This window comes from Sceloporus occidentalis, unplaced genomic scaffold (assembly GCF_023333645.1).
Source record: "Sceloporus occidentalis isolate IW3139 unplaced genomic scaffold, rSceOcc1.0.p SCAF_3, whole genome shotgun sequence".
Taxonomy (NCBI): Eukaryota; Metazoa; Chordata; class Lepidosauria; order Squamata; family Phrynosomatidae; genus Sceloporus; species Sceloporus occidentalis.
In genome coordinates, this window is record NW_028316983.1 from 13204512 (window position 1) to 13218378 (window position 13867).

Genomic DNA, 13867 nt, shown 5'->3' on the forward strand with positions numbered 1-13867 from the left:
CTGAAATTTATTTTAATAGTATTCTTCATCTGATTTTCAGTCCTCAGAGGTGAAAGATAAAAGTTGGATATCAAAAATGTTAGAGAAAGCTGGGCTGTGATGGATTGCTCCTTTCTTTTTCCCATTAAACCATTAATAATTTTCTTTTCACAGTTATCTTTGTGAACATGAGGGCTAGAAACACAGTTCAGTTAATGTGTTGCAAGCTAAGATTCTTGGGATTCCAGCAGAGGGCTTATGGACCACACAGCTGTAACTCGTATTTACCCTTTTCCCAGAGTGACATGCAGTAGCTCTGGTGTGTTTGGTGTTCATTGGAACCAAAGCATCTGTTGAAGACCCTTCTAAAAGAATGCGCTCCTAGATTGTTTTATTTTTGAATGTTAATTGAGCAGAACTGTAGAACAATAAAGTGCCATAATTGATAAATGAAGATTACTTTTCTAAAGGTGTTTCCTAGCATCTTCTGACTTCTCTGTTTCTTTCTGAAACTTGTTTTAGAAGTAGTATAAAGCAAATACCATTTGGGAGTAAATTTGCTTTTTCAAATACCTTTGATTAAACTGATACAGAGATACTATGCTATAGGCTTGATGTTTGACAATCAGCATGTGTGGAATAGTATTCTGATCTCATTCTGTCCTTACCTCACCATTTTATGTGTAGTGCTGCTGCACATGTATTCACTAATATAATGTTTTGGTATGGAATGTAACGTGGGTAGGAGCTTCTGTAGACCAAGACCTAATAGGGCTGGATTAACTTCATTCTGTTATTATTATTATTATTAACCTTTATTTATGAAGCACTGTAAATTTACACAGCGCTGTACATACAATCTTTTTAGTTAGACGGTTCCCTGCCCTCAGGCTTACGAGGAAGAAGGTTCCAGGAGTGAGGGGCAGCAAGTGAAAAGGGGCGAATTCGGGATGGGGTGCTATCTGTTCCTCTGTCATGCAAGTTATCTTAGGTGTCAGTATTTTCACTTTTTTAACCTTTAACTGAAGTGTTTTAATTGATAGTAACCATAGTGTGTCTAGCTTCTTGGTCTTACTAAGCATTGTATGGGCAACCCTGTTCCATTTAGACTTGTCATTCCTTTACGAGTGAAACACTACTAGCTTTCTGGTTATGTGTGTAGTTTGGAAAACATATGGCACTAATATGAATGACCTGTCTTGGGCCTTTATCATTGCTGATTCTACCAGGATCTCCCATACCTATAAGGATTTGTACCAGTAACTGACACTTAGTTGGATGTTACTATTCTCCCGAACCATTATAGCAAGGTGGCATTATCACTATACAGACCACATCCAATTAAATTTTATTATTACTACTAATGAAGTCAATGGGGTGCGTATGTTCTGTGTGCCTTATTTCAGTGGATCTTTTGAGTAGCAAAACTAATATCTCATTTGAAACATACTTGGCAGAATGCTTAGATTGATGTGTTCATTTTATAAGCAAGTCGGCAAGCCCTATTATATTGCTTTATAGTACTTTTCTAATACTCTAGGATTTTGTATACAGTAGCTCATGCATGATCTTGCTCAGTTCACTGAAGGCTGTCTTTCAGGTCATCTTTAAAGGTTGGCTAGGTATTCCATAAACTGGGAATTTTGATTGGACTGAAAATACTCAAGCTTAATTATGCTTGTGGTTCAAAGCAGTCTTGAACTACATCAGAAAGCTTTCTACACCATGTAATTGCTGCTCATTGTATTTTAAAATTAAAGACATGGGGAAAGGAGTGTTCATCCTGCTTCTCTAAAAGTACTCCCATAATCTTCTTTTGCAATATAAATGGTGTTTATGGAATATCGTGGCTAGTTGCTAATAAAGAATGCATATATTGGGTTGGGGTGGTGGTGAAATGAGAGGGAAGAAGAATAATTTCGACAACCCCATTATTTTAGACCATGTGTAATTATTTGTTAGGAGCTACCTTGTTTCTAGACTAACTCCATCTAAGACAAATAGTATCAGGCTTGGGTAGTTAAGGGATGGATAGTTAATGTATTGATTTTATTACTGCAAGATGGCTTTGAAAAAGAAAAAAAAAACTAATTACAGTAATGCAAGACACAGTAATGCAGGTGTGAGCATTGATAGCTAGGTGGCACCTATGTCTTCAGAAGAGGTATGCCTCTGAATATCCAGTTCTAGGGACAGGAAGACAGAGGATGACTTCATGACCTGTTTCTGGGCTCTTGAAAAGAGAAGATTGAACAAAATAGTCTCATGCACACCAAAGGTAAAAATTCTCTTACCTAGAAAGAGAATAAACTATATTGTCATCATTTTTGTAGTAAGGAGGAACACACATGTTGTGGCTGATGCTTTTAACACATAATCTTCTTTCTTCTGCCATTTAATACTGAGGGTAACTGGATGTTAAAAGTGTGGCTGAGAACTTTGCTGCTACTTATGTGTAAATCTTCCTTTACCTTATTACATATCCAAGTATGAAATAATGCCCCTCAGGTATTTCTCCTGAAAGAAAGAAAAAAGAATCTTTTATTAAAAACAAAAGCAAAAACCTACTGTTATACATCACCGTCAACATATTTTCTTAACATGAGTTTTGTGATTTTAAAGAGTGGTCAGCTGGCAAAAATATGTGCTTTACTCTTTAGAATAGTGCTTCTTAAACTATCTGATGTAGGAGACTGGCATGTTTTCCCAAGTGTGCCAGAGACTGGTGCCCAGTTGTTTGTTTCTTTCCTTCCTGGAAGCTCACCAGGGACTGGAAGAAATTGGTTTGTAGGCCAGCACTGGTTCACAGACTATCACTTTTGAATAGTCCTGCTCTAGAATAGTTGGAGATATGCATACAGCAAAATCTAAGAATTTTTTCTTGCTCTCATGTGATGAAAATTAAAGCTGCAGTCCTATTTGCTCTTATTTGAGAGTAAGTCCAGTTGTGCTTGGTTTGATTTATTCCTTCGTAAGTGTGAACAGAATCAGGCTTTACACTTCTCCTGTGTACAGGTTTCCCCGTATTTTGATGGCTTGCTTTCTGACAATTCACTCTTTCAACACTTGCAAATTACAGACAGGTTCCGTTAAGTTGACAAGGGATCCACTGTTTCTTCCTGTCTTAAGAGGCTCATTTGGGAGCGCTAGCATATGTGTGTGGCCCAAGGGTTTACCTATGGAAAGAGCATACCCCACCTTAAATTGATGGTACTTATCATGCAAGTGTGTGGAAATAGCAGAACATTATGAGTTCTTTTTCCTATGGAAACTCACTTTGGACTTTTTGCAAAGTGAGCCGAGAGGGCGAAAAGTTAAGAAGCCAGCTATGGAGGCTTGTTTGCGACTGAGGTCCAAAACATACTACAGAAATAATCCAGTTCAAGACTGCTCTAACTGCCCTGGCTCAGTGCTAGGGAATCCTGGGGATTTAGTTTATTGTGGCACCAGAGCTCTCTGACAGAGAAGCCTAAATATCTCACAAAACTACAATTCCCAGAATTCCCTAGTATTGAGCCAGGGCTGTTAAAGTGGTGTCAATCCAGATTTTTTCTGCTGTGTGGATGTAGCCTGAGTGAATGTTGCTTGGCACCTTTCCTCCATCCCCTGTCTCTGTGACTGTGCATCATCTTTGCTCCTTCAATCTCCTTTTAGTCTGTGGTGGTTCTGTGATTTAGGCCAGTGTGTCTCTTACACTATTACTATAGATTATTTATATATATAAATACATATATAAATAAACAATAACAGAGAGAGAGTGTGTGTGTTATATATACAATGTGATTATATAGTCGGCCCTCTCCTTACGCAGGGAATCCGTTCCAGATCCTGCCGCGTAAGGCGAATTCCGCCTATGCTCAAGCGCCATTGGAAACAATGGGGCTCATGCACGGTGGTGCGGCGGCGTGGTGCCCCTTCCGCCCCGTGCGCTCCCCGCGGCTTGAGCGCGTATGCTCAAGACTGCGTATAGCATGGGCGCGCTGTATATACAGAGCAGAGCAGGATATTAAAAGTGAGCTTTTGTTACTTTTACTTTATTTTTGTGTGTTTATATAGTGTGTTATTTAGCTTTTGCACATATTGTAAAATGTTATAATGTATAGTGTGTTTTTAAAGCTTTCCATGACCATTTCCAAGCTTAAGGAAAACCTGGATTCCACCAGTTCCACTTTCCGACAGTCCTCTGGTCCCCATCATGTCAAATAGATGAGGCCTTCCTGTGCTGTGTTCATAGTGGTATGGTGTGCTGGTCTATGACCATAAAAATAATTCCATTCTCTATCCTAAAGTCATATGATTTTATAATGGTGTGGGAAATCACTGCTTTACAAATTGTACAAGTACGCAATTTTATTTTACTACTTTATTATTTATAATATTTTATAATTACTCTTTTATAAATATATTGAAGGTGACCTACAGCCGAAGAGTATACTGTCATTTTAAGATTTTTTATTAAATCACATTTCAGATAATATAAATAAAACAGGAAAAATTGCGTAAACATTACCTTGGCCAGATGCTAGATCTAATTCATACCTTTTTTTATAGCGTCCAGGATAATTACCCCCCCCCCCCCAAGCTCTGCTCTGTTGAACAAGATGATCTCACAGTTTGGTGGAGGACCCATACTATATAGTGTTAGAGAATCTAGTTTTCATGCACAGGATCCCATGTTCTGTCCTTAGTAGCAACAGTTACAAGGTGGAAGGTTTGGGAATTGAGATAATGATGTCAGAATTGGGAATTTGGGGTTTTTGTGGAATACAAAGGGACATCCTGTTGTGCTTTAATGGCTAAAAAGAAATGCTTATTGAGAGAGGGAGAGAAAGTTTGAAGGAAGTTATAGTAGCAAGAAGCTGTTGCAAGTTTACCACCCCACCTCACCCATGCCCACATGTTGGAAGCTATTTCTTCTGGAAGCTTACTGTGCCTAAAAATCTTAAATGGAACTTCACTCTCAAGCATATTGCTATGCAAAGAGATGTAGTTTAATGAAAGCATGAGTTATTACCAGGTTCCATAATTTGGTGCACACACTCCATGGGAAGACACTGAAAGTCTTGCAGAGGGCAAAGACAAGCATGGAATTCAGATTGAAGTATTTTATGGCTGTTTTGCTTTAGTGGAACAGCAAACATGTTGGTTGATAGGGACATGGATGAATGTGGGTGATAATGGGTTCTATGGCTGATTCAAGCAGGATAGACTTGATTAAATTGCAAGGTAGTCTGGCAGGCGGCCTCCACCCCCCAATGGTGCAAGTATTTAAAAATGCAGACTAGATTATTGGCAGGGAAAGAATAAGAATTCTGGTAACATCAGTTTTGCAGAAAAGTAACATTTTGTATTGATTCATGGGTCCTGGAAATAAATGGAAGTTTAGAAAAGTAAAAGGACAGAGATTGGGTATGTAGTTGCAAAGAAGTATTAATAAATCTGAAATGCACATCAAAAGCTATTTCTATTGAGTAGAAGTTTTACAATCCTGCTGTGATCCCCTTGGAGTAGTGATATGCAAAAAGAACGTCATTATTTTCAAAATAAGAATTTGATTTTAAAGAATTTAATATGGTATTAACCATTGGCTTAGGAAGACCCTGTAAGCTTGTCATTGTGGCAGAAATACCCTCTTGGGGAGGGCTGGGAGTGAATTTTGCTTCCCATTGTACCTTAATTATCAGTGGAATAGAATTGCCAGAATTGATTGTGGGTGGGTGTGTATGTGTTTTGTATCTTTTCCTATACTATGGAGCTTTGTTGAATTTCTTGTACTGTATGTGTTTTGATTTCTTATAGTCTAGCATGAAGGTTTCATCCTTTCTCAGTGACATACTCTAAAATCTGAATGATTTAAATTAATGGCTATATATTCCATGTCAATAATCTGGAGTACTGTGGAAATCCATCTTGTTGGGACTGAACTGCCACGAGGATCTCATTACCTGAATGCATCCACTTGCAGTAGGAACACCTAAACAAATCATGAACCTTTGGTCTGTGGTTTGTATAGTGTAAAGTCTGAGCCCAGTGCCAAATGTTTTTAAGGGTTTTGTTTGTTTGTTCTAGAGTTCTTTCCCTTTCTTGATGATAGAAGGACAAGCCAGGGATCTCGTTGGTGATGGGGTTTAAACATCATGCTAAACGAGCCCTGAACCTAAAGTCTATCATTTGTGTAGCCCCTCCTGCTCCAAGGGGGAATGAGCATGCTTGTGGTCTGTGCTAAAGCATGATAAGCCAAGGTTATCATGATGTCTGAATGTGTCCAATGTGTTAGAAGGTTATTTTTTCCACAGATGAGCGAACATTTTACCTCTAGTAGAGGATTAGACAATGCTTCTTTGCATTTTTGTAAGTTAAAAAACCGTGCATTACACTTGAGAGAGATAAATGAAACCACAAATGTCAGGAATTAGCCCAGAATGCCTCAGACATGTAGCATATCGCATACATGATTACAAAGCTCCACTAAGGTTCTGTTATTAAAAGAGCTGTCATTCATTACTAGGGTCATGATTGTGTGCTTTTTCACATCTCCATTGTCTTTATAGAAGTCAGTAATTTTAGGGACTTATTATTATTAATTCCACAACTGACATTTGGATACGTTCCAAAACAGAAGACTCTCCAAAAAGTTAAAAAAAACCAACTTGAACTATTAGAATTAATGTAGGATAATGAAGTTAACAAAATGTTGTTAGCACTGAATGGAAATTCGTTTGTTTAGTGGTTCCTTCTTATCAGAGCTTCTACCTCTTAGAATAGTTACCCTGCACAACTGCTAGTAGGCCCTCAAGTGCTTCATCTTCTGTTATTTCTCACCGTACCCTTGCCTCTTCAATGTTGCCACTCACGGACCTAATTCAAGGATATTGCTATACATATAAGAAAGCCTTAACCATGAAATTGTCCTTGTGTGTAGTATTCACACGTAGTTATGATTCTTGCCTGGGTCATGGATTCTGCTTGTGCTAACAGTGCTTATAGGTAAGACGGCCCAACTCAAGTGATGTAATAGCTGCCCTACACTTTATAAAAGTTGTCTTAGTATCCTTGTTAAATCTGGGCTCAGTTGCTTCAAAGTCTCTTGCATTTTAAGCAGAACCATCCTTTCTCCCTAACTGCCTCCTTATGCTTAAATTCCTTTTGGAATGTCTTCAGGATGTCACCCTTTCCATCTCATTTCTGTCACCACATGACACCTATGTGAAGCTTTTGGCAACCCCTTAGTTTATAGACATTCCCACTGAAATAAAACCTAAATTAATGCAACAAATGTTGCATGTGTTTATTTCCTATTAACTTGTACTTTCCCTTCCCTCTTTTATTTCTCGGTGTCACTTCTTCAGTTGTAAGCTGTATAAAGATATCTTTTTTGTTATATTATTCTGTAAAACATCACACAAACATGGCACTGTGATGATGAGGATGACAAGCAGAAACTTATTTTTCCATATATGTTAGCTGTTTCCTCCAGAAGTGTGCTACTATTTTTTAAAATGATTTTTTTTCTGTGAAAGACAGATCTACAAAGAGAGAGGTGCCTGGCCTCTTGAGTTCCAAGCAGTTTTGTGGTGGGGCTTAGCAGTTTAAATGTTACCATCAACAACGAAAGATTGGCTTCTAAAAAAACAAGTAAAAATAGTAGCTTCTACTGCAGCTGTCTTTTAGTCCTGAATAAAGAATGACTGTGAATCTGATGTCTCTGGAGAATAAAACATTAAAAGAATTGTCATTTACACAAGGAACAAACTCATCTTTTTACCTTAAAGTTTAAATGCACACAAATATCTCATAAAATAGGGGTTACACTGGCAACACTCCTCTGAGAAAACCCTGAGAAATTCATGGGGTCACTATAAATTGGCAGGTGACAGGTGCATGCTTAAAACACACACATGAACATGCAAAACAAAAAGTTCAGTCATTCTGTGTCCCTGCGTACAGTGTGAATCGGATCCCTTTCCGCTTCACCAGGGTCACCACCTGTATCACCTGCCCCATCCCTCCTGAATACCAAATCAATTGCAAAACAAATATCTTTAGATTAAAAAAAAAGAATTTTCATCTGCATAGCATAGCAGGATAATACTAGAATATCCTGGATAGGCACCCTATATTTTGTTCCAACAAGAAAAACTAGAGCTACATCTCATTTGGGTATTACTAGTGCTTGTCTCATGTGGCACCTAAATTTGACTAAATTTCAAAAGAGAAGGACAGCTGCTATTATATAACCCTTTTCAGTGGGTTCTCTAATCTTGAAGACCCATTGCTTTATCCTCCCCCCCCCTCCGACCTATGGAATTTCTCTGAAAAATTAGGTGAATTATCTTAGCTGTCTGTGGCCGTTTAACACCTCTCTTAAGCAAGGAAAGTGTGACGTATGTTACGAAAGTGCCTAGCACTTCTAGAGAGTACCAATAATGACTCAAAGGTAATTTTGTACTTTTATATCTAAATTTGGAGAGTGTTCCAACATTAAATTCAATCCTTTAAACTGTTGTATTTCTCATGTTCCTCTACCTTCATGTTGCACCTGTCTCTGTCATTTCCATCTCATTCCCTGGTTACACTGACTGCATCTCCACTACAGGAATAAGTCTGGTTTGACACCACTTTAACTGCCATAGCTCAGTGCTATGGAATTCTGGGAACTGAAGAAAACAACATTGAGAAAAGAGTCAGATTTTACAAAAGCAGCTCTCCCATGAAATGACAGAAGAAATAGCCATGAAATTGAAATTTATGAAACAGAGATACTTCGAATTCTTGAATACTTTGAAATAAACCAGGAAAATGGCTGGCTTATAGACTGAGAAAAGAGAAGGAGAAGAAAATAATTCTAGAAATGCAAGAAACAAGGAAGTATGGGAACTGTAGTTTGTTGTGTTCTTGTGCCAAAGATCCAGCGTTGTCCGAGGCTGCTCTGGTGGTCATATGGCCAGCATGACTGCACTGAATGCTGTAACTTCCCACTGAGAAGTGGTACCTATCTATCTACACTTGTCCATCCATATTCGCTAGGGTTAGGGGCACAAAACCCCAGTAAGTATGGAAAAACCGCAAATAACAAAAACACCACATTTTTATCTGAGAGGACACCTCTCTAGGAATCTCTGGGTCCTCCATTGCAACTCTGAGGTCTACGTCCGACAGACACTGACCGTAGAACTGTGCTGGAGGAGCTACAATGGCTAATAGAGTATTCTCTGTAGGAATCTCTTGGTCCTCTACTGCAACTTTCAGGTTAAAGTTGACCACAGAGTTGCACTGGAGGACCTAGATATTCCTAGAGAGAACATATGAATCAAATACGTGAATCAAATCTGCATATATCAAAGCCGCAAATATGGAGGGATGAGTGTACTTGCATTTGTGTACTTTTGAACTGCTAGGTTGGCAGAAGCAGGGACTAGTGATAGGAGCTCAACCCATCATGCAGCACTCGGGCCTCAAACTGCCAACCTTCTGATCTCCTGATCATCAGAATTGGGTTCTTAACCACTAAGCCACCACATCCCTTACATCGAGTTAAAAACTGCATGGGTTTTGTGTTGTTGTTGAGTGTGTTTTCAAGTAATTTTCAATTTATGATGACCCTTAGGGATTCTGTATTGGTTTTTTTTTACTGAAATGTGAATAAGAGCAGCCATAGTGGAGGCAGCAGCCATGGTAATGCAAGAATGCTGAAGTGTTACAGAGATTCCTTGCCCACTTGTTTATTGAATACAGGAGATCTAACTCATATCAATGGTTGAGACAAATGAGAATTTACCAGCCCATAGCAGCCAGCGTCTAACTCACTGAGGGATAAGTAAAAATGCTCTGAGGCCAAATTAATGTATTCTGCTATGTTAAATAGTTTAAGCTATTGATGTAGATGGGTCTCTAGTAGAATTCCTTATATTCTGTCATATTGCTATGCCAGGTTTCTGAATGGTTTGATTCAAACATAAGTGTTTAGAGAGAAGTCTCCCTCTAGATGCTATATTGGATTATTTTATTTTGCAGCATTATAGATTGATTTCTATGATGATGAGGCATAATAATTTGTAAAGTGTACCTTATTGGGTTTCAAAATCATTCCTATGATGAATATTATTGAATCAGTTGTCTTGGATGGTAAGGGTGGTAAGCTTTCCAGTTGCATAGAACACTTTTACTGTATTCAGATGGGTAGGAGCGCTTGTTGCTCAACTTAGAAAAGTTTATTTCTCAATCAAATGACATTAAAGATGTTGGAACATTCTTCAGTTACATTTAAGGTGGTTAGTCTAGGATGGAGTAGGCATGAGTTCCTATACAGGGAGAAAGGTGGGATATAAATCAATCAGTCATCATCATCATGATCATTTTGCCATTACGCCAGGTAGCACACCCTGTGTGACTGTACTTCTTGATCTAACCGTATTTGATATGGTAAAGTAGGCAAAATATGAATGTTGCCTTGGGATCTTTAGAGAGAATATAGGATATCAATCATGTTAAGAAACAAACTTAAAAGTACTTTAAAAGGAATTTCAAAATTACTGTCCACCATAGAAATGTAAAATATAGGCTGCTGGCATGATGATCAGTTTAAATCCTGCCCGTGTATAAATAATAATAATAATAATAATCCTGCCTTTCTCCCAAAATTGGAACCCAAAGTGGCCTGCAAATTGAAAAAGAATAGTACAGCTAAAACAGGGGTAGGCAACCTGCGGCCTGCGGGCCGGATGCAGCCCGGCAAGGCCTTGGGACCAGCCCCCACCCGGTCCTGCTGCTGGTTGCCGCCGGAGCCTTTGGCCTCTCGCATGAGGGCATGGGGCCTTTGGCCTATCAGGAGGAGGCAGGCAAGGGGGGCGAGCGGTGGGCAAGGGGGGAAGCGGCGGGCAAGGGGGGCAATTGTCTATAGAAGCCTCCGGAACATGCATTTATATTAACATTTTTTAAAAAAAGCAGCAACTTTTTTTGCGTGTCCTCCAGTTTTTTTGAAAAGTGTCCTCCATTTGAAAATTTTGTCCTACATTTGTCCTGGTTTATTTATTTAATTAATTTTTTTTAAAAAAAATATTTAATCATTTAATTATTGGCTTCGGCCCCCCAGTTGTCTGAGGGACAGCAACCCAGCCCCTGGCTCAAAAAGCTTGCCTACCCCTGAGCTAAAACATATAAAAAGTGAAAATTAAAATAAAATTGAACTAATCACAGCATTATAACAATTCTGATCTTTGATTAAAACAATAAAATTGAAAAGATGAAAAGCTATTAAAAACGATTCAGTTAAAACAATACAGCACTCTTTTAAAAGCCTGTCAGAATAAAAAGTTTTTTACCTGCCAGTGCAAGGACAAGAAGGAGGGGGCTATTCTGGTCTTCTTTGGAAAGAAGGTCTGGAGTCTAGGGGAGCCACTGAGAAGACCCTATCTTGCATCCCTACCAATTGTACTTATGGTGGTGGAACTGAGAGAAGGTCCTGTCCTGAGGATCTCAAGGCCCAAGTAGGCTCATACAGGGAGATATGATCTGAGAGATCACCTGGACCTGAGCCATTGTGCTGGGAAACAGACTGGTGACCAGTTGTGAGCTGTTGTAACTTGTGTGATGATAGTGGTTTAAAATATACAGCTGTCCCTCCACATTTGTGGTTTTGAGCTTTGTGAATTTGATTATTTGAGGTTTTGATTAATATGTTCTCTCTAGGAATCTCTTAAGTCCTCTACCGCAATTCTGCTGGTAGTTGATCATAGATTTGTGGTGGAGGACCTAGAGGGCCCTAGAGAAAACATTTCTCTGGGCATTTGGAAGCCCTCCAGCATGGTTCTGTGATCAACTTCTGGCAGATGTTGACCATAGAGTTGCACTGGAGGACCTGGAGATTCATAGAGAGGTGTTCTCTTAGGTAAAAAGAATAGTGTTTTTTATTTGTAGTTTTTTCACATTTACGGGGGTCCTTCACCCTGACCCCAGCGAATGTGGAGGGACCTCTGTAGTTCCTGTAAACTGTCCAGGTTAACAGTGGCTGCAATGTGAATATGCACTCATTTGTTACGCAAAATGCATTTTTAAGACATGTCGTGTTAGGTCTCATTTTTGTAAATTTGCATAATATCCTTGAAAGTTCAGAAAATCTGTTTCCTATCATGTTTTTATAATGCTAGTGATTCTCTTAAATATCTGTGATACACACAACACTTTCCACAACGAATAGAGTTTAGTTGTAAGAGATTACTGTGTTATAGAGCCAGTCTTAGATAGCAGTTTCGCCGTGGGGATTGGCATTCTTGTGGCATGTTTCCCACCTGCTGTCTATGCCCAAAAGCAAAACTCTTAGCATTTGTTTCCCCACCTGTGATCTGTTCTGATAGTGATTACCAGGAGGAGCAGAAAAAAAAAATCTGAAATGTGAATTCTACTTTGTGATTCATCCTGTGGCAAGTTTCCCATCTCTGGGCTGTAACATGCTAACTGTCTGGCTTTTATACACTATCTTATACCAGAGGCAGGCAACTTTTTCAAGCATGTAGACTTGTCAGAGTTGTACCTTAAAATGAAAGGGCTGCAATTTGAATATTTGCCAGATGTAATTATAATGTAGAGCCAGTGTGGTGTCATGGTTTAAGCATTGGACTATGAGTCTGGAGATCATGGTTCAGTTCCCTGCTTGGCCATGGAAGCCACTGGGTGACCTTGGGTGAGTCACATACTCTCAGCCCCAGAAAACCCTGTGAAAGGTTTACCTTAGGGTCTCCATAAGTCAGAAGGAGATTCCACCTCAACCTTAGGAAGAACTTCCTGACAGTAAAAGCTGTTTGAAAATAAAACCCATCCGTTGGGGGTGCTTTGATTCTGTGTTCCTGCATGGCATATGGGGTTGGTCTGGATGGCTCTTGGGGTCTCTCCCAAGTCTATGATTCTGAAATGACTTCAAGGCACACAGCAACAACAAGGACAACAAAAACCCAGCAATTATATAATTTTAACATCCAGCTTACATATAAATTCTCATAATAGATGTTTCATGGCAGTGTATAGAATCATAGCTGGAAGAGACCCCAAAGGTCATCCAGTCCAACCTTGGCATGCAGGAACATAGAATTAAAGCATCCCTGACTGGATGGTTTGGTGCCATCCAGCATCTGTTTAAAGATCTCCAAAGAAGGAGACTCCACCACTCTCTGAGGGAGTGTGTTCCACTGTTGAACAGCTCTTACTATCAGGAAGTTCCTCCTAATGTTGAGGTGGAATCTCTTTTCCTGTAGCTTGAATCTATTGCTCTGTGTCCTAGTCTCTGAAGCAGCAGAAATCAAGCTTACTCCATCCTCAACATGACATCCCTTCAAATATTTAAAGAGGGCTGTCATATCACCTCTTAACCTTCTCTTCTCCAGGCTATACATACCTAGTTCCCTCAGTCACTCCTCATAGGGCATGGTTTCCAGACCTTTCACCACTTTGGTCTAGATGTTTAATATGGGTCCTGAATGAGACAGAGAGCGCTCTCTCTCTCTCTCTCTGGCCGGTTACAGACCGGCACTTTAGTGCGTGACGAGCACGCAGTAGGGTTACAAAAGGGCGGTGCTTCCGCACCGCCCTAACCCTAGTGCATGCTCGTCACACACTAAACAGCGGCGGCCCTTCCATACGGCCGCCGCCGTGAGGACGTCACGGCCGCGCCGCCTCTAGACGGGGCGGCGCGGACGTGATGTCCTTGCTCTGCCCCAGGGCGCTTAGTGCGCCCTGAACACGGAGCAGGAAGGAGCTCCATTTTGGAGCTCCTTCCTGGTTTAGTCCGCTGGGCGCAGCCTTCAGATGGCTGCGCCCAGCGGACTAAAAGAGAAAGGGGCCAAGCGGCCCCTTTCTCTTCTCTCTGCCGCCACGGGGTGTCCTTGGGGCTTGAAGC

General features: G+C 40.0%; 1 protein-coding gene across 2 annotated transcripts in view; it reads left to right on the plus strand.

Moving 5' to 3' along the window:
- The window catches only part of TAF4 (TATA-box binding protein associated factor 4), a 94565-nt gene that overhangs the window by 3871 nt on the left and 76827 nt on the right, over positions 1-13867 (plus strand). The window lies entirely within an intron of this gene.